General features: G+C 44.2%; 1 protein-coding gene across 3 annotated transcripts in view; it reads left to right on the forward strand.

Annotated features, from left to right (window-relative positions):
* Nucleotides 1-27,197, forward strand: part of cacna2d2a (calcium channel, voltage-dependent, alpha 2/delta subunit 2a) — an 815,854-nt gene that overhangs the window by 90,787 nt on the left and 697,870 nt on the right. The window lies entirely within an intron of this gene.

The following is a 27,197-nucleotide window of genomic DNA, read 5'->3' on the forward strand; positions in this document are numbered from 1 at the left end:
ATACTAATCTGAAGCCCATCTAACCTACACAAAAGGAGGGGAAGCGATGGCATAGTGTTAACGTCACTGGACTAGTAATCCAGAACATTACTAGAATGTTCTGTGGACAAAAGTTCAAATCCCACCATTTCAGATGGTGAAATTTGAATTTAATAAAATCTGAATTCAAAGTTCTCCAAATGGTGAACATGTCACTAAAGCCATTTAGGGAAAGAAATCTGGTGTCCTTCACCTGATCTGTGACTCCAGACCTACAGCAATATGGTTCATTCTTAACTGCCCTCTGCAATGATCTAACAAATTGTTCAGTTCAGGGAACAATAAATGCTGTCCCAACCAGTGAGACACCCACATTGCATGAACAAATAAAAAAAACAAAAGTTCAGTCTCTGGCTGTGCTGAGTTTGATTGACCACCATTTGGTTTGATTGTACCATTGCAGCACCTCTTTGACACAGAAAGAAAAATTAGATAAGATTTCCCAATTACTTCCCTGCAGAAATCACCAGGAACATGAACAAATCGCCGCTACGAAACAGAAGACTGATCCTGCAAATCCCAGTTAAAACACACATGCAAAGCTTGTGGCAGCAGGGAATGAAGAAAACCTCATGCCTCCTCACATTTTTTCTTACTCCTACTACAGTGGTGAGAGGAATAAACAGGTTTACATTGAGTAGAAAATTCATGGAAATACAGACTACATGGGAATACTGACAGATGGAGAGCAGCAGGAGGCATAGGCTGCTGTGTATCACAGCTACATCAAGTGAGAACTACTTAAACCAATTAATTAGATCATCTGTCAGTCTCCTCATCTCCTTGGATCATGTTGTAACTCTGGATTCAGGTTCCTGCTTGTGTAGGTGTAAGTGAGAAAGTAAACATATTCAAGCGGTAGTGAGCTATAACAGCTCAGTTCTTCTGCTGTTTACCATCTGCATCTTATATAGTACTCTTGGATTGTAGTCCAGCAGTGAGGTTGCCTATGATTGATTTTGTTTATTGTTACATATACCTAAGTATGGTGAAAAGTTTTATTTGAGAGCAGTAGAGGCAGATCATAATAAGCAAGGACGTACAGTACAGAGGGTGAAAAAAAAACTTGGACAGAGAAAGGCGCACAGATGAGGGACCCAGCTGAAGTATCTTTTGCAGGAGCATTAGGAAAGCACGGTTTGATGAGAAGTGTTAAAATCTGAGAGATAGTACCTAGATGTAATTTGCATAAAGACAATCAATAGTAGTAAGGTGATAATGGGAACTGCAGATGCTGGAGAATCCAAGATAATAAAATGTGAGGCTGGATGAACACAGCAGGCCCAGCAGCATCTCAGGAGCACATTACAATAGTAGGAAGGACCTGACAGAATGAATGGTTGTTGCAGGCTGTGGTGCTGGGACTTTTTTGCTCAGGTGTGTTCCAGTGGTAACAAGCCATTCAGTTCAGGGGCAGTTAGGGATGGGCAAAAAGTGCTGGTCCAGCCAGGGGCATTATCTAATGCCCCTAAAGGATGTTAGTAAACCTGTGACAATCAATGGTGACTATGTATCAGCATTTTATTAGCTGTTAATTCTAAATTTTGTTGAATTGAAATTTTGCCACCTGCTGTGTCGGGATCTGAGCCTCTGTCCCCAGTTGATTATGGTTGATGAAAGGGAAGCCAGTGGAAATAGTTGTCTTGAACTTTCAGAAGGCTTTTGATAAAATCCCATTTAAGAGATTAGCATGTAAAATTAAAGTGTATGGGATTGGAGACATTGTACTGGCATGAATAGAGAATTGATGGCAGTTGGGAAACAGAAATATAAGTATTGAGTAGGTCTTTTTCTGAGTGGCATCCAGCAACTGGTGTTTCTGCAGAGATCAGTGCTTTTACCCCAGCTTTTCATTATGTAGGAATGATTTATAGAATCATTAAAAAAAAAGGATCCCGACAGTGCAGTAAAGGGCTGTTTGGCCTATTGAGTCTGCATGGACTTTACAAAGAGCATCCCACCCAGACCCCATCCCCCAAGCACCACCCCCACCCCACCCATCCTCATAACCATGCTTGGGATTTTTTAAAAACCATGGCCAATTTTGCCTAACCTGCACATTCCTGGACACTACAGGGCAATTTTTAACATGGCCAATTCACCTTACCAGCACATAGAGTTATACAGCACAGAAACAGATTCTTCGGTCCAATTTGTACACGCTAACCAGATATCCTAAACTGATCTGGTCCAATTTGCCAGCATCTGGCATCCCACATGCCTTTTAAATGCCGTAATTGTACCCAACTCCACCATTTCCTCTGGCAGCTTGTCCTATACATGCACCACCCTCTGCGTAGAAAAGTTGCCCCTCGGGTCCCTTTTTAAATCTTTTCCCTCTCACGTTTAATCTGTGCCCTCTAGTTTTGGACTCCCTCTGCTGGGATAAATACCATGGCTATTCACCCTATCCATGCCCTTCTTGATCTTCTAAGTGTCTATTAGGTCACGCTTCAGCTTTTTGACATTTTTAGATGAGGGACTAGATGCAACTTCTCCATGTTTACAGAAGACACAAAACTTGGTGGGAGGGTGTTGTGTGAGTTTGGTGCAGAGGTATTTCATTGTGATTTGGATACAGTGAGTGGACAAACACATGGACAGGTTAAGTATAATGTGGATAGATGTGAGGTTATTCACTTTGGTAACAAAAATAGGAATTCAGATTATTATGTGAATAGTGATAGATTAGAAAAGAGAGAGTTGCAATGATACCTGAGTGCCCCTGTATACCAATTGATAAGTAAGCACAGCAGACAGTACAGACGACAAGTCGTATGTTAGTTTTCATAGTGAGAGTGTTCAAGTGCACGAGTGAAGATATCTTACTGCAGTTGTACAGGGAATTGATGAGACTGTACCTGGAGTGTTATGTGCAGCTTTGGCCTTATCTGAGGAAGCATGTTCTTGCTGTGAAGGGGATGCAACAATGCTTTGCCAGATTGACTCCTGGGATGGCAGGACTAACATATGAAGGGAAGACTGGGTTGGCCAGGACAATATTCACAGAAGCTTAGAAGAATGAATGGGAAATCTCCTAGCAACCTGTAAAATTTTGTAAGGACTGGATAGTAAACGCCGGAAGGATGCTCCAGATGACTGGTGAGTCCAGAGCCGGGACCACAATATAAGGATATGGGTGGATCATTTAGGACTGAGATGAGAAATCTTTTCACCCAGAGAGCGAAGAGCTCGTGGAATTCTCTGCAACAGAATGGTTGAAGTCAAAACATTGAATATTTTCAAGGAGTTCGATTATGGTTCTTAGGGCTAAAGGGATCAAAGGGTATGGATGAGAAAGCAGGAACAGGTACAACATTGGATGATCAGACATGATCATATCGAATGGTGGAGCAGTCCTGCCATTCAGAATAACCAAATGGGTTCTTACTGTTTCCAATTTTCTATTTTTTCGTCTTGCATGCATCAGGATAATTCACAAGAATACCAGTTGAAGAGAAGAACCAACATTTATAGTGCAGGAGAGGAGATTGCTAATTAGTTAGCAAATGAATGCTGTTTGATAGAGGTATTGCTATGGAGAATAAACCAATTAACATTTAGTCCTGTCTCCATGGCAATGCCTCTACCAGTCAGTGTCCACTTGTCAACAAATCACCATTCTCCTCTTCTGTACTATAAATGGCTTTTCCCCATGAATTGATTCTTCCAAAATGTCCTGAAAGGTGGTAAAACTTCAACAAATTGTACCTTTTTTTTCAGCAATACTCAGGTTCTATACTACCAACTATTTGTGAGTCAGGTTTGATATGAATCAGGACCCTCTGCCCCAGAGATCAGGGCGCTATCATTGTGACACAAGAGCTCCACAACCTTTTGTATACTGGGATAGGTAATGGGTCGCAGGGTAGGACACTAAAATAAGTAAGAGAGCAATGTGTGCAGAGGACACTGAAAGTCTGCAGAGGGATATAGACAGGCTAAATTTGTGGGCAAGGATCTGGCAGATGGAGTACTTCGTTGGTAAATGTGAATTCATCCACTTTGGTAGGAATAACAGCAAAATTAACTTTTATTTAAATGGTGAAAAATTGCAGCATGCTGCTGTGTAGAGGGGCCTGGGTGTCCTTGTGCATGAATCACAAAAAATTTGCCTTGCAGGTGCAGCAGGTAATTAAGACGGCAAATAGAATATTGCCCTTCATTGCTGGAGGGATGGAGTTTAAAAACAGGGAACTTATGCTGCAGCTGAAAAGGCTGCTGGTGAGGCCACGCCTGGTTAATCCTGTATGGTTTTGATCTTCTTTCTTGAGAAACGATGTACTGGCACTAGATGGGGGTGCAGAGCAGGTTTAATAAGTTCTAATTTCTGGAATTGAGAGGGTTTGCTTATGAGGAGAGATTAAACAGACTGGGTCTATACTCATTGGAATTTAGAAAAATGAGGGGGAATCTTGTAGAAACATATAAAATTATGAAGGGAATAGATAAGATAGAAACAGGGAGGTTGTTTCCACGAGTTGGTGAAGCCAGTACAAGGGGGCATAGCCGTAAAATAAAGGGGAGCAGATTTAGGACTGAGTTGAGGAGGACCTTCTTCACCCAAAGACTTATGAATCTGTGGAATTCCCTGCCCAGTGAAGCGGTTGAGGCTACCTCATTAAATGTTTTAAAAACAAAGATGGATTTTTAAACAATGAAGGAATTAAGGGTTATGGTGAATGGGCTGTGTGGAGCTGAGTCCATAAAAAGATGAGACATGATCTTATTGAATGACGAGGCAGGCTTGAAGGTCAGATGACCCACTGCTGCTCCCGTTTCATATGTTTTTATGAACTTGGACTGAATGAGTCTAGTGAGGCATGTGTTAAAAGTGGTTAAGAAGGCATATGAGATATTCACCTTTATTAGCTATGACCTGGAATAGAAGAGCAGGATCATATGCTAGCACTGTATAACATACTATAGACCATAGGTGGAACATTGCACACCATTCTTATCACCACATTATAGGAAAGGTGTCACTGTAATAGAGAGAGTAGACAGAGTTATGTGACTTTTGCTAGGAATTCAGGATTTTCAATGTTATGAAAATTGGATCAGTTGGGTTTGTTTTCTATGAACTACAGGAGACTATTTGGAGATTTAATTGAGGTGACTAAAATTCAGGGTTCTGAAAAGAGTATTTGCCTCTCTTACTGGACTCATAACAAGGTGTTATAGACTTAAAGTAATTGGCAGGAGGAATAGAGTGGTATTGAGGAGAATTTCTTTTCACTCATAAGAATGTCAGGATCTGAAACTCACCTTTAAGGATATAACAGCAGAAGTAAGCCATGCGGTTCTTTGAGTCCCATCCACCACTCACATAGGTCATGGCTGATCTTTATTCCACCTTTCTGACTTATCCCCATAACCCTGGAGTCTGTTAATGTCTAGAAATCTGTCTGTCTGTGCCTTGTCAGTCCACTGTGGTGAAGAATTCCACCAATTTACCTCAGAAAAATTTCTTCTCCTCTCTGTTTCAGCTGAGTGACTCAAGGCCTCTAGTCTTAGACACTCCCAGAAGATGTGTCTACACTGTGAAGCCCTTTAAGAATCTTGTATGTTTCAATAAGGTCTTCTCTCATTCTCCTAAATGAGTACAAGCCAAACCTATTCAACCTATCCTGAAAGAAAATTTTTGTATAATCAGGATCAGTGAGCATTCTGAACAACCTGCAATGCCAGAATATCTTCCCTTAGATAAGGGGACCAAAACTGTTTACACTATTCCAGCTGTGGTTTGTCAAGTCCCTTATATAGTTTTAGCAAGAGCTCCTATTTTTTTAACTTCCATTCTCTTTGAAATATAGGCCAATGTTCCATGTGCCTTGCTGATTACCTGCTAAAATTTGAATGGTAGTCTTATGCACTAGGAGTGCTAAATTCCAATGCGCAGCAGCTTTCTGCAATCTTTCCCCATTTAAAAAAAAATCATTTCTCCCATTCTTCTCGCCAAAGTGCACAATCTTCTATTTTCCTACATTGTTCCATCTGCCGAGTTTTCTTTCCCACTTGCTTAACCTGTCCTTCTGTAGACTGCTGTGTGTCAGCCTCACTACTTGCCTTCCCACCTGTTTTTCTGTCATCCACAAACTTGGCAATAGCACATTCACTTCTGTATTCAAAGTCATTAATATATATAGCAAATAATTGTGACCATAGCCCTAATCCCAACAATACACAAAAGATAGTTGCAGGAGTAGGCGATTTGATTCTTTGATACTGCTCATAGTTGATGTTTAGCTCACAACCCCTAATCCTGCTCCCTTGATTCCTTCTGCCGTTAGAGCCAAATCTACCTCCTTTGTGCAATTTCAAAATGTTTGGGCCTCAATCACTTTCAGTGGCAGTGAATTCTACAGGCTAACCATTCTGGGTGAAGTAATCTCTCCTCCACTCAGCCTGTAAAGATTTACCCCTTATACTTAAACAATGACTCCTGCTTCTGGTCCACCCCACCATTGGGAATATCCTTCCTGCACCTAGCCTGTCTAGTCCCGTTAGAATTTTATAGGTCTGTAAAAGATCCTCTCTCATTCTTCGAAACTCCAGTAAATACAATGTTAACTGACTCAATCTCTCCTCCTATGACAGTCCTGCCTTCCCGGGAATCAGTCAGGTAAACGTTTATTGCACTCCCTCTGTAGCAAGAATGTCCTTGCTCAAATAAAGAGACCAAAACTGCACACAGTATTCCAGATGCGGCCTCGCTAATTTCCTGAATAATTGCAGCAAGATACCCTTAATCCTATACACGAATCCTTCTGTTATAGGGCTAACATACAGTTTGCCAGTTTTACAGCCTGCTGCATCTGCAGGCTTACTTTCGGTGACTGGTGTACAAGGACACCCAGGTCTTACTGAACATTCCTGTCTTTTAATTTACAAATATTCAAATATTAATCTACCTTCCTGTTTTTGTTACCAAAGTGAATAACTTTGCATTTATCCACATTATACCAAATCTGCCATGCACTTGCCCAATCACTCAACCTGTTCAAATCACACTGAAGCATGAATGCGTCCCCCTCATAGTTCTCCCTTCCACCTAAATTTGTGTCATCTGCAAATTTTGACATGTTACATTTATCTCCCTCATCCAAATCATTAATGTACGTTGTTAATAGCTGGGGTTCAGTAGTATCCTACTAATTACTGCCTGTCATTTCAGAAAAAGACCCATTTAGTCCTACTCTTTTTGCTTCCTGTTTGCTAGCCATGTTTCTATCTATATCAATACTCTCCACCTAACCCCATGTGCTATAATTTTACACTTTAATCTCTTGTCTGGGACTTCGTTGAAAGCCTTTCTCCAAATAAGCCACATCCACTGGCTTCCCTCAATTGATTCTACTAGTTACATCCGAAAAGGATTCCAGTAGATTTGTTGAGGATAATTTCCTTTTTGTAAATCGTGCTATCTGATTCTACTACATTTTTCTTAAGCATTCTGCATAAAATCCTTGAAAATGGGCAGTAATATTTTCCCCATTAACGATGTTAGACTAATTTGGCATTAATTGCAGTTTTATCTCTACCTCCCTTCTTAAATGGTGGGGCTTCATTAGTTACCCTCCATTCTGTAGGAACTACTTCAGAATCTAAAGAATTTTGGAAGATGGTCGCCAATGCATCTACTACTTCTAGGGTCACTTCAGTTAGGATGAGATATTGGACAATCTTGGGCTGTTTTTCTTAGAGCAGAGAGATTGAGAGGGGACATGATTGAGATGTGTAAAATTATGAAGGACATAGGATGGATAAAAAGAAGCTTTTCCCCTTGACGGAGGGAAGGTAAGTGGCACAAGGTTTATAGGAGATGTGAGGAAAATCTTTTTGACCCAGAGGGTAATAGGAATTTGGACCTCATTGTCGTAAAAGTGGTAGAGGCAGAAACCTTCATAACACTTGAGTGCCAAGGGCAAAGTGCTGGAAAATGGGATTAGAATAGTTAGGTCGTTGCTTTTGACTGGCGCGGACATGGTAGGCTGAAGATCCTTTTTTTGTGCCATAGATTGCAATGGCTGTGTGGCATTGGGGCTTAACTGTGTAAGCATGAGTCATTAGACTTTGTTATAACTGGGCCAGTGTCCCAGTAAATGAAACATGTGTTTTAGTCTTCCAGCCTTGCCACCACCCTTATACATTGCTGCCTCAGTTCTGCCTCCAGATTTTTCAGACTTGATGGCATCTTGTTTTGCCTCCCTACAAGGACCTTTTCAGAAAGTTGGATCTGCTGAGTCTCAAAGTCTTCCTACTCAATCTTCTTGCCTCCACCACAAGAATCTGGCCGTTAGTTTAGATAACTGCTGCCACAAATGCAAGATGCAAGTGTCCAACAGCCATGTAGGATGCAAACTGTTGGATTTATGTGTCTTTGTTGTATTGACATTTGAAACGCGTTTGGGTTTGGTTTTTTGAGTTAGGAACTGGTTTTTCTGTGTGTCTGAGATTAACAGTTAACTTGTAAGAACTTCTGTAACTAACAACTTTCTGTAACTTTCTTTTTGAAAGTAGTTTGTGAAGCCTGATTGTGGAGTAAATGGGTTTGTGCACTAATGAACTTGTGTTTATTTTAGATTATTTGCAACCTAGCATAGTACATATTGGGACCTCAAAAGTTTGTTAGTTTTGTTTTAGTTGGGGAAAAGCTTCCTTGGTCAAGCAAAAGAAATTCTTGGTTTCACTTTTAATTTTGGGTAGTAGTTAGTCCTGGGAAGATCTTGGAACAGGACGGTTATATCAGAAGAGAGTGATACATTTAGTGAATTAGATGATAAAGATTACCCCGGAGTGAGAAGTTACTGTTAGTCTTAGACCAAAAATGTTGGGATGAAAACTCACATGTGGTTATTTAAGATAAGTGCATTGAAACTCAGGTGTATGATAGCTCTAGGAAGAAGCTATCACAGTTCCAATTAATAATTGAAGTACCAAGTGACTAAACTTAACACCGGTATCAGATACAAGGATGTTGGTGTGAGTATTAGATGAGGAGTGGTGTTTTGAGAGCTATATCAGAGTGCTTTGGGTGCTGTGCAAAAGATGTTTTTTTTTCTTTTCAGTATATATAAAGGAGTGTTTTGGGATTAATGCAATTATACATTTACTGTGTGATTAAAACAGCTGAATTTGTATTTTAAGTAGATAGTTTGGATCATTCTCTTTTATCGTTTCTTTAGTTATAAGCCTGTGTTCTGTTACAGCAAAATTGCATGCTCGCTGTTCCAGTGAGAGACCGTTTTGTTACGGCTAAAGTAGATAATATTATGATCTATCAAGCCAGACTCTTGTCCAGGGCTTGTCCAGGGATAACATCAGCAGGTATCATAACAAATACGTTTTTGTAGGTGAGATTTTGGCCAGATGGTTGGTGCAATCATCCTTTTTTAAACATTCATCTGGTTTATCTAATTTAAAGCATTATTTTCTTTCTTAAAGTGTAAAATATTTCTCCCAGTTATATTCTTGACTGAATTTGTATGATGTTTCGAAAGCAAGTTTTCCACAGTGAATACAAGCAACCGACCTATCTGAGTAAAGTTTGCTGTACATTATGGTACTACAGTACTCTGGCACACTGCTATATCCGACTCTTTTTTAAGGGTACTTTCCTTCTGCAGCAACTGATACCATTCATTAATATCCAGAACACATTTTTTTACAACTGCATAAATGTCACAATATTTAATAGTCTCAGCACCAATGGACGTCATCTTGAATTATGAGTAAAATAATTGTGCACATATATCTACTGATCCTTTTACCTGAGTTTAATGCAGCCTATAATTAATATCAATTCGCAGCTTTTATTCTCTTCCTTTCCTATTCATAAGAGAAAATAGTGATCTGCATTCTTGGATAGACATTTTCTGACATTCTAAATACTTTTTCCACTTCCTTCAATTTTTTAAAAATGATTTTCAGTACCTTCTCTGAAAATTATTCTTGTCATATATTCATTTTAAAAGAATGAAAACTAAGCAATATAAATTTTAAGCAGTCCGGCCAGCCTCACTTGGGAGAAAAAACTTCTGCTGAGTCCAGTTTATATGACTACCTGATTTATCACTATCATGACAGTGCCTTTGGAGCCATAATCACTAATGATATGGACCATATGTCAGAGAACTGTGTGAAGTCCATCTTCCAAAAGAGACCATGAATGGGATAGAATGAGTGGTGGAGCAAGCTCAAAGGATTGTGACCTTATTCTGCATTATGTTTCTATGAACACCACCCACAATCTCTCTCCTGTTTTCACATGTACAATGCTAGTTTCTTGTGCAGCCAGTAAAGAAGGAGGCTATTTTGGCTCATTGCATCTCCATGTAGTCAAATCAGCTTCATTCACCCACTCCATCCCTGTAGGTATGCAAATTTACTTCCCTCAAATGCGCATCAAATTTCCTTTCAATATTTCTCATTGACCCTGAATCCACCAGCCTCTTGGACAACAAGTTTCAAATTATTACCACTTGCTGTGTAAAGCAGTTCTTTTTCATATATCCCTTGCATCTCGTGCCTGCGTCTTTAGATTTGGTCCTTGCTCAATCAACTGATGAGAACAGCTAGGCCAACCTTATCTAAGCTTCTTACGATATAATCTCCCCTCAATCTCCTTTTCTTTAAAGAGAACAACTTATTTTCTTGTATTGAACTTTGTAAATGAACTATAAATCTCCCTCGTTACTTGATTCATTCTGGTAAATCCCTCTTGTCCTTGCCAACTACCATGACACCTTTCCTCATGTGGTGACCAGAATTGATGCAGTACTCTAGTTGTGGTCTAACACAGACTTGATACAGGTTCTACATACCTTCCCTGCTTTTGTGCATAATCTTGTATTCATTGTTGTGAGCTCGTCATAATTGGTCAATGTATGCTCACCATGTCTCTTGGGCACTGCTACCGCTGATTACTAAAACACAAAAATCAGCTTGAAAGTTTCTGGAAGAAGCAAAAATCTATTTGAATTCTCAACTTGTTGAATTCACCAGAGAAACACACACTTTCCCTTCGTGCTCATCGTTTGCACTTCTCTATGCAGTTGTGAATGAATGTCCAACCCTCATTTGGATTCACTTAGTGCATACTAAGCTGGTGCATTCTCAATTGCATGCTATTTTTATTTGTGTGAGGCACAGTACAGTCATCTCCTTCCATGGTCTGTGAGGGGAATTTACATGGTGTTCCCAAGCATCATTTGTCCCTGTCTTTCCATTTGCTTGAGATCGAGGGTTCAGGTGATTACGTCAAAGAAACATTTCATGAGTTGCTGAGGTGCATCCTGTAGACAATAAACTCTGTTGCCACTTTGCACTGGTAGACCAGCAAGTGACTGTTGGTTGTGGATATGGTAATCAACTGGGCAGCTTTGTCCTGGATGATTACGTACTTCAGGAGTGTTGTTAAAGCTTTTTATTTTATTTGTTCATGGGATGTGGGCTTTGATGAGCCAGTATTTATTACCCATCCCTAATTGCCCAGATGCAGTCAAGAGTCAACCACATTGCTTATAGGCCAGATCAGGTAAGGATGGTAGTTTCCTTCCCTAAATAACCCAAATGATTCAGAGGTTTTTTTTGACAATTGCAGTGGTTTCTTGGTCAGCATTAGATTATTCATTGCAGATTTTTATTGAATTTAAATTCCACCATCTGTTATGGGTTGTCAGAATATTAGACAATAGATAATAGGTCTGGAATAGGCCATTCAGCCCTTCGAGCCAGCACCACCATTCATTATGATCATGGCTGATCATCCACAATCAGTATCCTGTTCCTGCCTTATCCCCATAACCCTTGATTCCACTATCTTTAAGAGCTCTATCCATCTCTTTCTTGAAAGTATCCGGAGAGATGCGCTCCACTGCCTTCTGGGGCAGAGCATTCCATATATCCACCACTCTCTGGGAGAAGAAGTTTTTCCTCAACTCAGTTCTAAAAGGCCTACCCCTTAGTTTTAAACTGTCCTTTGGTTCTGGACTAACCCATCAGCGGAAACATGCTTCCTGCCTCCAGAGTGTCCAATCCCTTAATAATCTTATACGTCTTAATCAGATCCCCTCTCATCCTTCTAAACCCAGGTGGATATAAGCCCAGTCGCTCCAATCTTTCAACATATGATAGTCCCGCCATTCTGGGAATTGACCTCATGAACCTACGCTGCACTCCCTCAATAGCAAGAATGTCCTTCCTCAAATTGGGAGACCAAAACTGCACACAATACTCCAGGTGCGGTCTCACCAGGGCCCTGTACAGCTGCAGAAGGACCTCTTTGCTCCTATACTCAATATTACCTTGGTCTCTGGGGTAATAAGCTAGTGGTAAAGCCACAAAGCCATCACTTTCCTATCCAAAAAAGTAGGAAATGTCCCATTGAAATTCTGATTTTTATCTTGTAGATGGCCATTGGCCTTTACAGAGTCTGAAGCTGACTTACTTAATGATGTATGACTGACCTCTCACCTGCTCTTGTAGCCACAATATTTACATGGCTGGACCAGTTATTGGACAGAAGATCTGTTTCCATGCTGTATGACTCTGAAGGTCTCTTGATGATGGCAACCCCAGGATAATGACAGGGGATTCAATGATGATGCCATTAAGGATCAAGGGATTTTGGTTTGATCTTCTGTTGCTGCAGACTATTGCTAGCGGCTTGTGTAGCATGAATGGTGCTTGCCACTCGTCAGCCTAAGCCTGTATTTTTCCCAGGTCTTGCTCCAAATGGATATAGATTGCTTCAACATCTGAGCAATTATGAATTTTGTTGAGCATTGTGTAATCACCAGCTAACATTTCCAGTTCTGACCCTATATTGAAGGAAGACTCGTTGACCTGGTTGGGCCTAGGAAGTATTCTGAAGAACACCTGTCTCAATATCCTGAGAACGAGATTATTGGCCTTGAAGAACCAAATCCTCTTCCATTGTGCTAAGTTTGACTGGAGATTTTTCGTTCGATTCTTATTGACTTTGGCTTCACAAGGGTTCCCTGATGGCGTGCATGGTGCAGTAGCTTGATATCAAGGAGAGTCATTCATACCTCACCTCCTGAATTCAGCCATTTATTCATGTTTTGACCAAGGCAATAATGAGGTCAAGAGCAGACTGGACCTAAACTGACATCAGTGGACACATTAATGCTGAGTAAGTGCCACTTCATAAGACTGTGGATGACCCCTTCCAAATTCTACCTGTGGCCAAGTATAGACTAATAGGGCAGTAATAAGGTGCAAATTCACCTTATCTATTCTTTCTAGACCCCTCATGAGTTTAAATATTTCTTTCAAATCTACTGGTAGATAAGGTTTATCTCTAGCGTATGCTTAGCATTTGTCTCTGTCCGGGCTTATCATCACCAACTCTTTGCTTGCCTTTCTTTTTCTGACTGTCTCTCTCACACTTCGGGCCCTTCTTCATATACTTTGTTTTCTCCACTCCTCCACCCTATCATCAGCATAAATAACACCCTTCTCAGCTATTTCCTGTTCTAGTGAAAAACCACTGGATACAAAATGATAACTCTGTTATTCTCTGTACAGATGCTGCCAGAGCTGCAGTTTCTCTAGCACTTACTGTTTTGATTCACACTACCTGGGAGTCAGTTACAGAGTTGTTGGCCAGAAGAAGGCCTTTTTCATCAGTAGTTTGTTATAGCCATTTCACAATCTAATCTGCTTGTTGCTTGCCAGATCCCTGTGTACAGCTCCCTGGGTCTAACCAGCTCTCCCTCTTGCTTGAACCAACAACTGTTTAACCAAGGCTATGAGTGTCAAGTAACTCGCTTTTAAAATGTCCAAAAATTCTTCAGCAGTCCTTGGATTTTAGATCAGTCCTTTTTCCATTTCAATCCACAATGAAAAATACAAAAAGCTTAAAAAGATGCTTTATATACAGAATTGAAAACTAAATTCTCATGTCCAGCCATGATGTTATTGCAATCACAGAGACATGATTGAAAGAGGGACAGGATTGGCAACTTAAAGCATATTGATGTTTTAGACAGAACAGTGGAGGAAGCAAAAGGGGTTGGTATAGTTGCATGAGATAACAAGGTGTAGAGCCAGATGAACACAGTAGGCCAAGCAACATCAGAGAAACAGGAAAGCTGACGTTTCGGGCCTAGACCCTTTTCCAGAAAAAGATAGTTGCATTACTGGTTAAGGAGCATATCACAACTGTGTTGAGGGAGGGCACTCTGGAGGAATCTTGCAGCGAGGCATTGTGGGTGGAGGTCAGAAATAGGAAGGGTGCAATCACAATGCTGGATGGGGAACAATTTGTTGGGTGTGTCAAGGAGGATTTTTTGAAACAGAATGTGAGTAGTTCAACAAAAGTGGGGGTTATACCGAACCCTGTATTGGGAAATGAACCTGGGCAGGATACCAAAGATTCAGTGCGGGAGTATTTTGGGAATAGTGCTGCAGGGATCAGTGCTGGGAGCTTTGTTGTTTGTTTATACATATTACATATATATAAATATAAATATAAATAATAAGGGGGGAAATGTAGGTGGTCTGATTAGTAAGTTTGCAAATGACACCAATATTTGTGGAGTTGCAGATAATGAGGAGAATTATCAAAGGATACAGCAATATATAGATAGATTCAAGCAAGATAGTGCTGGGTGACTCTTTGCAAGCTATCTACAGCAGATCTTATTCTCACATCTCTTATAACAGTTGGACGCACAGGCCCAGGGCAAACTTACTGGCTTCCCACAGGACCCACAAGAATACCTGGAACCAAGGCCCAAACACTGACCCAGTAGTGACCTGATGCTGTGGTGACCCGGAATGAAACCGGTCCAACAGCTTGACTCTGAAGCGGCCCAACCAGCCCAGGACAATGCTCTGACCTCGCACCGATGCAACCTTGAGAAGGCCTGAATGGCCAAGCCCATTTTTTGACCCTTGCTTATCTTCTAGAGCAGCAGACTCACACCGAGACGACCAGCGGCAACCTGGACCGAACTCCAACCTCATTGTGTCTTGTCCCAGAGGAGGCCCAGCCCAACTGAATCCAATTCACTTGCCTCCCGGAGCAGCAGACTCACACCACTGACAAAATCACATCCCTCCCTGATGTGCTCAATGCTATCTGTGCTTAGTTTGAGCAGAATGCAAGTAGGGCAATGTCACCTACCTCAGCAGCCCCAGATGTAACTGTTACCTCTGTGACTGCTGATGTCAGATTGATCTTTCTGAGAGTAAACCTGAGGGAAGTAATAAGCCCAGATGGAGCCCCTGGCTGTGCGCTTGCACCCTGTGTGGATTGGCTGCCGGAGGTATTCGCTGACGTCTTTAACCTCTCCTTGCTACAATCCGAAGTCCCCACCTATTTCAAGAAGACTGCCATCATCCCAATGCCAAAGAAAACATGTACAGTGTGCTTTAATGATAACCTCCCAGTGGCTTTGACTTCTGTAATCATGAAGTGTATCGAAAGGCTGATCAGGGCCCACATCAACTCTGGCTTCCCAGCCTGTCTGCAGCCTGCAATTTACCTACCAGCAAAACAAGTCCACAGTGGATGACATCTCCCTAGCCCTGCACCTATCTCTGGAACATCTGGATAACAAGGACTCTGACATCAGGCTCCTACTCATTGACTACAGCTGCCTTCAACACTATAATCCCTGCCAGACTAAAACTCTGAGACCTAGGTATCAGTGAAGATAGAAAACAGCACCTCCTCCACAATAATTTTCTACGCTAACGCTAACGCAAGAATGTGTTCTCAGCCACCTACTGTACTCTGTATGCCTATGGCCGTGGAGCCAAATTCCATACAAATGCCGTCTACATGTTTACTGATGACACCACCATGGTAGGATGGGCATCAAAAAACGATGAGTCAGAATACAGGAAGGAGACAGAGGGCTTGGTGTCATGGTGCAATGATAACAACCTCTCTTCCAGTGTTGGCAAAACAAAAGAACCGATCAGTGACTTCAGGAGGAAAGGAGGAGAACATGCTCCTATCTACATCAATAGAGCTGAGGTGGAGAGGATTGACAACATCAAGTTTCTAGGAGTGATGATAACTGGCAGTCTATCCTGGACCTCCCATGTAGACGTGATGGCCAAGATGGCACAACAATTCTGTCTCTTCCTCAGGCGGCTTAGGAAATTCAGCAAGTCCATCAGCACCTTCACCAACTTTTATGGATGCATCATTGAAAGCATTCCATCTGAGTGCATAACAACCTAGTAAGGTGACTGCAGAACTAAAACTACAGAAAATTGTGTACATTGCCCACCATCACAGAATCCAACCACATATCCTTGGGGATAATAAAATGTGAGGCTGGATGAACACAGCAGGCCAAGCAGCATCTCAGGAGCACAAAAGCTGACGTTTCGGGCCTAGACCCTTCATCAGAGAGGGGGATGGGGGGAGGGAACTGGAATAAATAGGGAGAGAGGGGGAGGCGGACCGAAGATGGAGAGTAAAGAAGATAGGTGGAGAGGGTGTAGGTGGGGAGGTAGGGAGGGGATAGGTCAGTCCAGGGAAGACGGACAGGTCAAGGAGGTGGGATGAGGTTAGTAGGTAGCTGGGGGTGCGGCTTGGGGTGGGAGGAAGGGATGGGTGAGAGGAAGAACCGGTTAGGGAGGCAGAGACAGGTTGGACTGGTTTTGGGATGCAGTGGGTGGGGGGGGAAGAGCTGGGCTGGTTGTGTGGTGCAGTGGGGGGAGGGGATGAACTGGGCTGGTTGAGGGATGCAGTGGGGGAAGGGGAGATTTTGAAACTGGTGAAGTCCACATTGATACCATATGGCTGCAGGGTTCCCAGGCGGAATATGAGTTGCTGTTCCTGCAACCTTCGGGTGGCATCATTGTGGCAGTGCAGGAGGCCCATGATGGACATGTCATCAAGAGAATGGGAGGGGGAGTGGAAATGGTTTGCGACTGGGAGGTGCAGTTGTTTGTTGCGAACTGAGCGGAGGTGTTCTGCAAAGCGGTCCCCAAGCCTCCGCTTGGTTTCCCCAATGTAGAGGAAGCCGCACCGGGTACAGTGGATGCAGTATACCACATTGGCAGATGTGCAGGTGAACCTCTGCTTAATGTGGAATGTCATCTTGGGGCCTGGGATGGGGGTGAGGGAGGAGGTGTGGGGACAAGTGTAGCATTTCCTGCGGTTGCAGGGGAAGGTGCCGGGTGTGGTGGGGTTGGAGGGCAGTGTGGAGCGAACAAGGGAGTCACGGAGAGAGTGGTCTCTCCGGAAAGCAGACAGGGGTGGGGATGGAAAAATGTCTTGGGTGGTGGGGTCGGATTGTAAATGGTGGAAGTGCCGGAGGATAATGCGTTGTATCCGGAGGTTGGTAGGGTGGTGTGTGAGAACCACATATCCTTGGGCTCTGTTTACACTTATCGTTGCTGCAGAAAAGCTGCCAATATCATCAAAGATCTCTCTCACCCTGGTAATACGGTTTTCTAACCTCTTCCATCAGGAAGTAGAAACAGAAGCTTGAACACATGCACCAACAGGTTCAAGTACAGCTTCTTCTTTGCTGTTGTCAGACTGCTGTATGGACCTCTCTAACTTCAAATAATGTTGATCCTGTTTTGTGCACCTCCCGTGCAGCTGTAACCTTGTATGCCTCACTCTGTTTAAGCATCCTATCATCTATTTGTCCTTGTTTGCTATAATCTGCCCGCACTGGTTTCAGAACAAAGCTCAACATTGTACTGAGTGACGAAAATAAGTCAAATCAAAACTTAAATCAAGAAATGTCAGGCAAAGTATAAACCAGACAAATGTGAGGTTGTGCTTTTTGGAGGATCAAATTCAGTTGTGAATTATACAATAAATGGCAGATTCATTGGGAACGTTGACTTGGAGTTCAGAAAGATCATGATGACCAGCCCACAGATGTCTGAAAGTCTAGGAGATACATAGCATACTTGCCTTCATTGTCCAGGGCATTGAATGTAAAAATTGGCAAAAACTGAAAGAAGTGTGAATGTTGTAAATCAGAAACAAAAATAGGACCTACAGGAAAAGCTCAGCAGGTCTTGTAGCCTCTGTAAAGAGAAATTGGAATTAATGTTTCAGGTCGAGTGACCCTACCGCAAAAACTTAGCAAGTTATGTTAGAGGTGAATAAATCTTTAGTTAAGCCTTTTTTGGAATATTGCACACAGTTCTGGACGCTACACTAGCAGAAGGATGTAGATGTTTTGGAGAAGGTGCAGGAAAGGTTTACCAGGATGTTAGATAATGAAATGTGAGGCTGGATGAATACAGCAGGCCCAGCAGCATCTCAGGTGCACAAAAGCTGACGTTTTGGGCCTAGACCCTTCATCAGAGAGGGGGATGGGGTGAGGGTTCTGGAATAAATAGGGAGAGAGTGGGAGGCGGACCGAAGATGGAGAGAAAAGAAGATAGGTGGAGAGGAGAGTATAGGTGGAGAGGTAGGGAGGGGATAGGTCAGTCCAGGGAAGACGGACAGGTCAAGGAGGTGGGATGAGGTTAGAAGGTAGGAGATGGAGGTGCGGCTTGGGGTGAGAGGAAGAACAGGTTAGGGAGGCAGAGACAGGTTGGACTGGTTTTGGGATGCAGTGGGTGGAGGGGAAGAGCTGGGCTGGTTGTGTGGTGCAGTGGGGGGAGGGGACGAACTGGGCTGGTTTTGGGAAGCGGTGGGGGAAGGGGAGATTTTGAAGCTGGTGAAGTCCACATTGATACCATTGGGCTGCAGGATTCCCAAGCAGAATATGAGTTGCTGTTCTTGCAACCTTCAGGTGGCATCATTGTGGCAGTGCAGGAGGCCCATGATGGACATGTCATCTAAAGAATGGGAGGGGAGTGGAAATGGTTTGCGACTGGGAGGTGCAGTTGTTTATTGCGAACCGAGTGGAGGTGTTCTGCAAAGCGGTCCCCAAGCCTCCACTTGGTTTCCCCAATGTAGAGGAAGCCACACCGGGTACAGTGGATGCAGTATACCACATTGGCAGATGTGCAGGTGAACCTCTGCTTAATATGGAAAGTCATCTTGGGGCCTGGGATAGGGATGAGGGAGGAGGTGTGGGGACAAGTGTAGCATTTCCTGCGGTTGCAGGGGAAGGTGCCGGGTGTGGTGGGGTTGGAGGGCAGTGTGGAGCGAACAAGGGAGTCACGGAGAGAGTGGTCTCTCCGGAAAGCTGACAGGGGTGGGGATGGAAAAATGTCTTGGGTGGTGGGGTCGGATTGTAGATGGCGGAAGTGTGGGAGGATGATGTGTTGTATCCGGAGGTTGGTGGAGTGGTGTGTGAGAACGAGGGGGATCCTCTTTGGGCGGTTGTGGCGGGGGCGGGGTGTGAGGGATGTGTTGCGGGAAATGCGGGACAGGCGGTCAAGGGCATTCTCGATCACTGTGGGGGGAAAGTTGCGGCCCTTGAAGAACTTGGACATCTGGGATGTGCGGGAGTGGAATGCGTCATCGTGGGAGCAGATGCGGCGGAGGCAGAGGAACTGGGAATAGGGGATGGAATTTTTGCAGGAGGGTGGGTGGGAGGAGGTGTATTCTAGGTAGCTGTGGGAGTCGGTGGGCTTGAAATGGACATCAGTTACAAGCTGGTTGCCTGAGATGGAGACTGAGAGATCCAGGAAGGTGAGGGATGTGCTGGAGATGGCCCAGGTGAACTGAAGGTTGGAGTGGAAGGTGTTGGTGAAGGGTGTTGCCTGGTCTGGAGGATTTTAGTTAGGAGGACAGGTTTGTTTTCACTGAAAGACGGAGGCTTCCTGTCGTACCGGAAGATTGGAGGGAGGCAATGTTGTTCCTCTTTTCAAGAAAGGGAATAGGAAAATCCCTGGAAATTACAGACCAGTCAGTCTTACGTCTGTGGTCAGCAAGGTTTTGGAAAGAATTCTGAGGGATAGGATTTATGACTATTTGGAAAAGCATAGCGTGATTAAAGGGAGTCAGCATGGCTTTGTGAGGGGCAGGTCATGCCTTACAAATCTTAATGAGTTCTTTGAGGAAGTCATGAGACAGGTTGACGAGGGTCGAGCAGTGGATGTGGTGTACATGGACTTCAGCAAGGCATTTCATAAGGTTCCCCACGGCAGGCTCATTCATAAAGTCAGGAGGTATGGGATACAGGGTGATTTGGCTGTCTGGATTCAGAATAGGTTGGCTGTCAGGAGGCAGAGAGTGGTTGTAGATGGTAAGTATTCTGCCTGGAGGTCAATGCTGAGTGGTGTCTCGCAGGGCTCTGCTCTTTGTAGTATTTATAAATGACTTGGATGAGGAGGTTGAGGGGTGGGTTAGTATGTTTGCTGATGACACAAAGGTTGGAGGTGCCGTTGATAGTATCGAGGGACGTTGCAGGCTTCAGCGAGACATTGCCAGAATGCAGAGCTGGGCTGAGAAATGGCAGATGGAGTTCAACCTGGATAAATGCGAAGTGATGCATTTTGGAGGGTCGAACTTAAATGCTGAATATAGGATTAAAGGCAGGATTCTCGGCAGTGTGAAGGAACAGCGGGATCTTGGTGTTCAAGTGCATAGCTCCCTCAAAGTTGCCACCCAGGTGGATATGGTTGTTAAGAAAGCATATGGTGTTTTGGCTTTCATTAACAGGGGGATCGAGTTCAAGAGCCACGAGGTTATGCTGCAGCTCTACAAAACCCTGGTGAGACCACACTTGGAATATTGTGTCCAGTTCTGGTTGCCCTATTGTAGGAAAGATGTGGAGGATTTGGAGAGGGTGCAAAGAAGGTTTACCAGGATGCTGCCTGGACTGGAGGACTTGTCTTACGAGGAGAGGGTGACTGAGCTCGGACTTTTCTCCCTGGAGAGAAGGAGGAAGAGAGGTGACCTGATCGAGGTGTACAAGGTAATGAGAAGTATGGATAGAGTCGATAGCCAGAGACTTTTCCCCAGGGCAGGATTGACTGCCACAAGGGGTCACAGTTTTAAGGTGTTAGGAGAAAGGTAGAGAGGAGACATCAGAGGGAGGTTCTTCACCCAGAGAGTTGTGAGTGCATGGAATAGTTTACCAGTGGTAGTCATGGAAGCAGAATCATTAGTGACATTTAAGCGACTGCTGGACATGCACATGGACAGCAGTGAATTGAGGGGAATGTAGGTTAGGTTATTTTATTTTTGGATTAGAATTATTCCACGGCACAACATCGTGGGCCGAGGCCCTGTACTGTGCTGTACTTTTCTATGTTCTATGTTCTAAAAGTGCTCTTTTCAGTTACACTCCCATCTATCTGTTGCTTACTGTTGCAAAGTTGTTATAGTACTTGTGGATTAGAAGGCAGGACGTTAGAGTTTGTTTGTGAAATGATGGGGTGTGGGAGTGAATGTGTGGTTTTAAAAAAATGTCCACAGGCAGCAGCAGATGCACAGAGTTCTTAAGATTGGAACATTTTATCATAAGGCTAACCTTTTAGCAGGCAAAGCAGCATTCCTACCAAGACAGAGATAGTTGGAACTGCAGATGCTGGAGAATCTGAGATAACAAGGTGTAGAGCTGGATGAACACAGCAGGCCAAGCAGCATCAGAGGAGCAAGAAGGCTGATGTTTCGGGCCTAGACCCTCCTTCAGAAAATTGTGGAAGATTTCAGAAGAAATATCTTTCTTTCTGAAGAAGAGTCTTGGCCTGAAACATCAGCCTTCCTGCTCCTCTGATGCTGCTTGGCCTGCTGTGTTCATCCAGCTATACACCTTGCTATCTCTTTTTACCAAGACAACAGGTTTTTGAATTTAACCAATTAATTTAAACCAGACCCTAGATATTAAAGCCCAATTAAGTTTAAATCCGATGGTTTTGACAACCTCAGACCAATCGTAGTGTAAGAAATTGATAGGCCATCAAGAGTATTAAAGAAGAGGGCATTTGAAAATTTGAGAGAGCAAACCGCCATCTGTTAAGAGAACAGCTTTCAACAGCCTTCAGCTCTAAAGAAAGAGAAAATCACTGGCTCTCACAGAAATCTCTACGATCTCCGAATAAACACAAGGTAAATAAAGGTATAATGACACTCTTAGCTAATATTCCTGACACAAGAATTCGATGGAGGAATGCATCCCTGACTGGAGGACAGCAGAGAAGGCAAAGAACATTTTGCAAGACCTAACTTGGGTGTAATTTCAAGTGACCAAGTTTTAATTTATATTTTCTAAATACTTTTGTTTATATAAATGGGATTTATATTTATTGGAACAGCATGCCATTATAATTTTGTTTTATTTGGGAATAGTTAGTGGTTTAAAGGGGAATTGTTCAATTTGTTAGTAGTTCTGTTAATTTGTTCACTGTTTGACGTTGATAAATAAATGTTACTTGTTGCTAAGTAAAGTGAGTGTCAGGGGTTTCTTTCGTTTAACCTCTTCTTTATAACAGATTGGGGGTGAGAGGCAGTTTAATCACTTTTCATATTTCCTTTAACAGATTATGAGGTGAGGCGAGCTTCTACGGGGGTTTCAGTTTTAATTATTAGAGGGGTTCCACCACTCCTTCACAACACTTACAATAGCTACAGTCACTTCTGCTATCACACATTTCTTCAAAGCAAATTGGCTTTAACATGATCGAAGAATTTAGACCATTATTTGTAGGACACAAACATTCCTTACCTCTATTGACTATAACACAATACAGGCCTCATTAGTTTAAGTGGTGTTTCTACTGCGTGATTTTCTTATAATGTGAGGTCGCACAAGAACAGAACTATTATAAAGAAAAAACTAAAAGAACTGTGGATGCTGTAAATCAGGAACAAAAAGCTGCTGGAAAAGCTCAGCAGGTCTGGCAGCATCTGTGGAAAAAACAGAGTTAATGTTTCGGGTCCAGTGACCCTTCCTCAAAACAGAGCTATTATGTTATGTCAGAGCCGACTGTATTTGCTAATGGAACAAAAAAGCGATTGTTACCAATTAATATTTCATCACAAATTGACATGGTCAGCTCAGAACCACATCCCATAAGAAATTCTATTGCAAAATAGTTTACAAGTTGACGTGATCAGCACGGTACCAGAAGCATAGCAATAGTTCTCTTTTCTGTATTCCTTTCACCAAGAGGCCTACTGAAGGACATCAACAGCAATTTGCTTTTCCTTTATGTTTTTGATATAATAAAACTTCCCAAAATGTTGTACAATAATATTAACAAACAAAATCTGACATCAAGACAAACAAGCCATGTTAGGACATTGTCCGGAAACTTGGTTAAAGCGATATGTTTTCAGGTGGTGAGTGACGGCGGGTTCAAGCTTTAGGCAATGCATAAGGAAAATGAAAAGAAAACATGTAAGTTTGGGCCTCCCTGTCTTCATTTGATGAGAAAACTAGAGCAACTTTTAATTCCAAGATTGTTTTGGATTACTGATTTTGTTTTCTTCTTGAAGACACAGTAGACAGCAATAAGCTGTTTCCGCTGGTTGCGGTTTCTAGAACAAGGGGAAATGGATTGAGAATTATGACCAAGAGAGATATAAGGAAGCACTTCTGTACAGAGTGGTAGATGTGTGCAACTCTTTCCATTAGTGGTAGTGGATGCTGGATCAATTGTTCATTTTAAATATGGGAGAGAGAGATTTTTGTTAAGGAAAGGTATTAAGGGATTAGGATCAGAGGCCAGAATTAGGGTCACAGATCCCACTGAATGGTGGAGTAAACTTGAGACACTCAATGGCCTACTTCTGTACCTACATTTCGATGAATTCAGTGTTGAAGCCACCAGTTCAGTTTGTCATCAGATTTTAATAATGTCACCAAAACAAAATATCACACCAGTTTTGCACGGCAGTTCCTCCAAGGTACTCAGTTCAGCAGATTAAAATTCACAACAAACTTTCAGAACCCCAGGGAATTTTAACTGCCTATGCTTCTGGTTATGGCATTAAAATGTCAGTATGCGGAAATATTAAAAAACACACAAGTGTTTTCACGCAGTGGGTCGATTGAGGGCTACAAAGGCAATCTTATATAAGCAGAGAGCCAAATGAAGCATTAAATGAGTAGATTGCAACAGTGATAATCAAAGAAGAGGATGCTGTTGCCAATATACAAATGGAGGAGGCAAGAGCAATTTAACATTGAATAACATAATAAAAAGGATGGATTGAAGCTGTTTGGAAGTCCTCAAAGTAATGTCAGCGAGCCATTTTTGGATTTATCCTACATTATTGACTGAAGATAGGATTTAAAATGCAAAGGCTCTGTCTGCACACTTGACAGTACACCTTGGATGTGCAAGTGATGCCAGAGGATTTGGGTATTGCAAATATTATACCTGTATTTAAAAAAAAGACCAAAATAACCTGACAGTATAGGTGAGTAATGTCAGTAGTGGGAAATGTTTAGAAACAATAATCAAAAGCAAAAGGAATTGATGTTTGGAAAAGTGTGGGTTGATAACTCAAAGTCAGTATCAATTTACTAAAGGCAAATTGTGCTTGACTAACTTGATTGCCTTTGAAGTAACAGAGAGAGTTAGTGTGTCTATTGACGTGAGTTTGTTCGCTGAGCTGGAAAGTTTGTTTTCAGACGTTTCATCACCATTCTAGGTAACATCATCGGTGAGCCTCCGACGAAGCGCTGGTGTTATGTCCCGCTTTCTATTTATCTGGTTAGGTTTCCTTGGGTTGGTGATGTCATTTCCTGCGTTGCTGATGTCATTTCCTGCTCTTTTTCTCAGGGGATGGTAGATTGATTTGGAGCCAATGTGTTTGTTGATGGAGTTCCGGTTGGAATGCCATGCTTCTAGGAATTAAGCATGGCATTCCAACCGGAACTCCATCAACAAACACATTGATTTCGAGCCAATCTACCATCCCCTGAGAAAAAGAACAGGAAATGACATCACCAACCCAAGGAAACCTACCCAGATAAATAGAAAGCGGGACATAATACCAGCGCTCGTCGGAGGCTCACTGATGATGTTACCGAGAATGGTGACGAATTGTCTGGGAACAAACCTTCAAGCTCAGTGAACCAGCTTACATCTGGAACAAAATAAAGACCCACTCTCTTGTGGGCCGAGAGGAAGAGAGTGCTGTTTTGGAGGTGAAAGGAAGACGTCGGGTTGGCTGTGCACCCTTGCAACCAGTGGATCTTAATGCTGGCTTCGGCGTAACGCTGGTCCAGGGGAGCAGCCAACCTGCAACGATGGCTACGGCAAGTGCTCGTGCCCCAGGTCAGGGGGTCCGGAACACCATACGTGTTTCCGTAAAGAACGTGGATGAGGGTGCACCTGTGGACCGCGCCTCCTTTGTGAAGAAGGTCCTGTTGGACTGTTGCGGGTTCGCTGCTGCGGACATTTACTGCCTGCAGGATTTCCCTGGAGGAGGTTTTTACGATGTGACCTTCAGGAGTGCCAAGCTTTGCGAGCGCTTCCTGGAGGTTTTCAAGGAGAAAGGAGGTGAGGGCCCCCTCTCTGTATTGACTGCCGCTGTTTGTGATGCCAGCACAGAGGAGCCGTATGGTGACTGCACACATGTACAACCCGCATGTGCCAGCAGTTGATGTACTGACCTTCCTTGGAAGGTATGTGAAGGTGGAAGGGGACCTAACTGACATCATGGACCCCTTTGGCATCTGGACCAGTAAGAGGCAGGTCAAGGTGATGCTGAGGATGGGCGCAGATGGGAACGTCGTACACCCACCGTCCAGCTTCGCGATCGGCGGGAGCAAGGGCTACGTGACCTATGCAGAGCAACCTAAAGTCTGCCATGCCTGTGCTAGGTCAGGTCACGTGGCGGCCGACTGCAAAGCCACCATCTGCAGGAACTTCAGGGAGGAGGGACACCTTGCAAAGGATTGCCCAAAGAGAAAAGCTGCAACCTTTGCTGGGAAGCGGGCCACCTCTATAGGGCATGCCCGCAGCGGGGGACCATCTACGTCCAGGTCGCCAGCTGGGGCAATGCGGGGCCAGCCCCCCCGGAGGAAAGGAAGGCACCAGGGCCCAGCAAGGACCCCACTAATGTGCAGGGGGGCCGAGCCCCGCAGGACAGACCCGAGGCCAGCAAAGCGCCCCTGCAGGCTCCGCTCCCCCCCCCGACAACCCGGAGTCGATGGAGGCGGCGACAGGCGACCCAGGGGAGTGGACGACGGTCCGGAAAGCGAGGAGGAAGGTGCGTCAGCGGGCCCAGGTACCGCAACCATCAGGCGGGAAGAGGCAGCTACAGGGGGGCTATAAGAGCTCCTCTGACGAGGGGGATTCGGAGAGGGCCCGCCCGAAGCATAAGTTAAAGATCTCAAGGGAGAAGGAAAGCAGCACCACGCTTCCAGGTGACGGGAGGCGTCCTGAGGCTCCGTCCGACACCCAGTCACGTGCCGCTGAGGCACTGGAGGGCCCCCCGGAACGTCCAGGTGCGAAGGAGGAAACAGCGCGTCCCCAGGCTGACCCAGGGCCGGAGTCTTCTGCCTCCGTACCCCCAACGGGTGGATGCCACCCGGAAGGAAGCACGGACGGTTTCCTCAGCCCGGAGAGTGTCCAGCAGTTAGCCCGGGCAATGGGCATGAAGAGACAGATGGAGGGGCTGGACCTTGGACTTGGGGAGGGTACTGCGGTCACTGCCCACAGTGGGGGTATGAGTTGCGAGCATTAATGTGCGCAGTGTCAAGTCCACCGCAAGATGTGTATCCACATAGGCCTACCTAACCACCATCAAGGCGGACCTCCTGTTTCTGCAGGAGTGCAGGATACCGCACCTCGGCAGGTACGGGAAATGGTCAGGCGCCTGGACCTGTGGGCCTTCGATCTGGTCGGGGGTTAACGACTGTCGCTCCTCGTGCCTGGCTATTCTGCTGCGGGGGCGCGACTTCACCATCTCTCAACTTCAGGAGGTGGTGGGGGGGGGGCGCCTCCTAGTGGCTGATGTCACCTACAGGAACACTCCCCTGAGGCTGATCAACGTGTACGCCCCAGAGGTACGGAGTGAGCGGTTGGCCGCCCTGCAGTGGCTTCCACCCCTGCTGGCTATGTCCAGGCCGGTCATCCCGGGCAGAGACTTCAACTGCATCATCGATGCAGATGGAAGATCCGCATGGGGACAGCGGGTGGGGGGGAGTCAACCGGACGTCACATCCAGATTCCTGATGGGCACGGTGAAGGACGCCAAGCTGCTCGACGTCTTCAGCACCCCTGCAGACGGAGCGCAGCGGAAGTACACCTGGTCGCGGCCAGACGGGTCTATCCGCTCAAGG

The sequence above is a fragment of the Stegostoma tigrinum genome, chromosome 11 (assembly GCF_030684315.1).
Source record: "Stegostoma tigrinum isolate sSteTig4 chromosome 11, sSteTig4.hap1, whole genome shotgun sequence".
Lineage (NCBI taxonomy): Eukaryota > Metazoa > Chordata > Chondrichthyes > Orectolobiformes > Stegostomatidae > Stegostoma > Stegostoma tigrinum.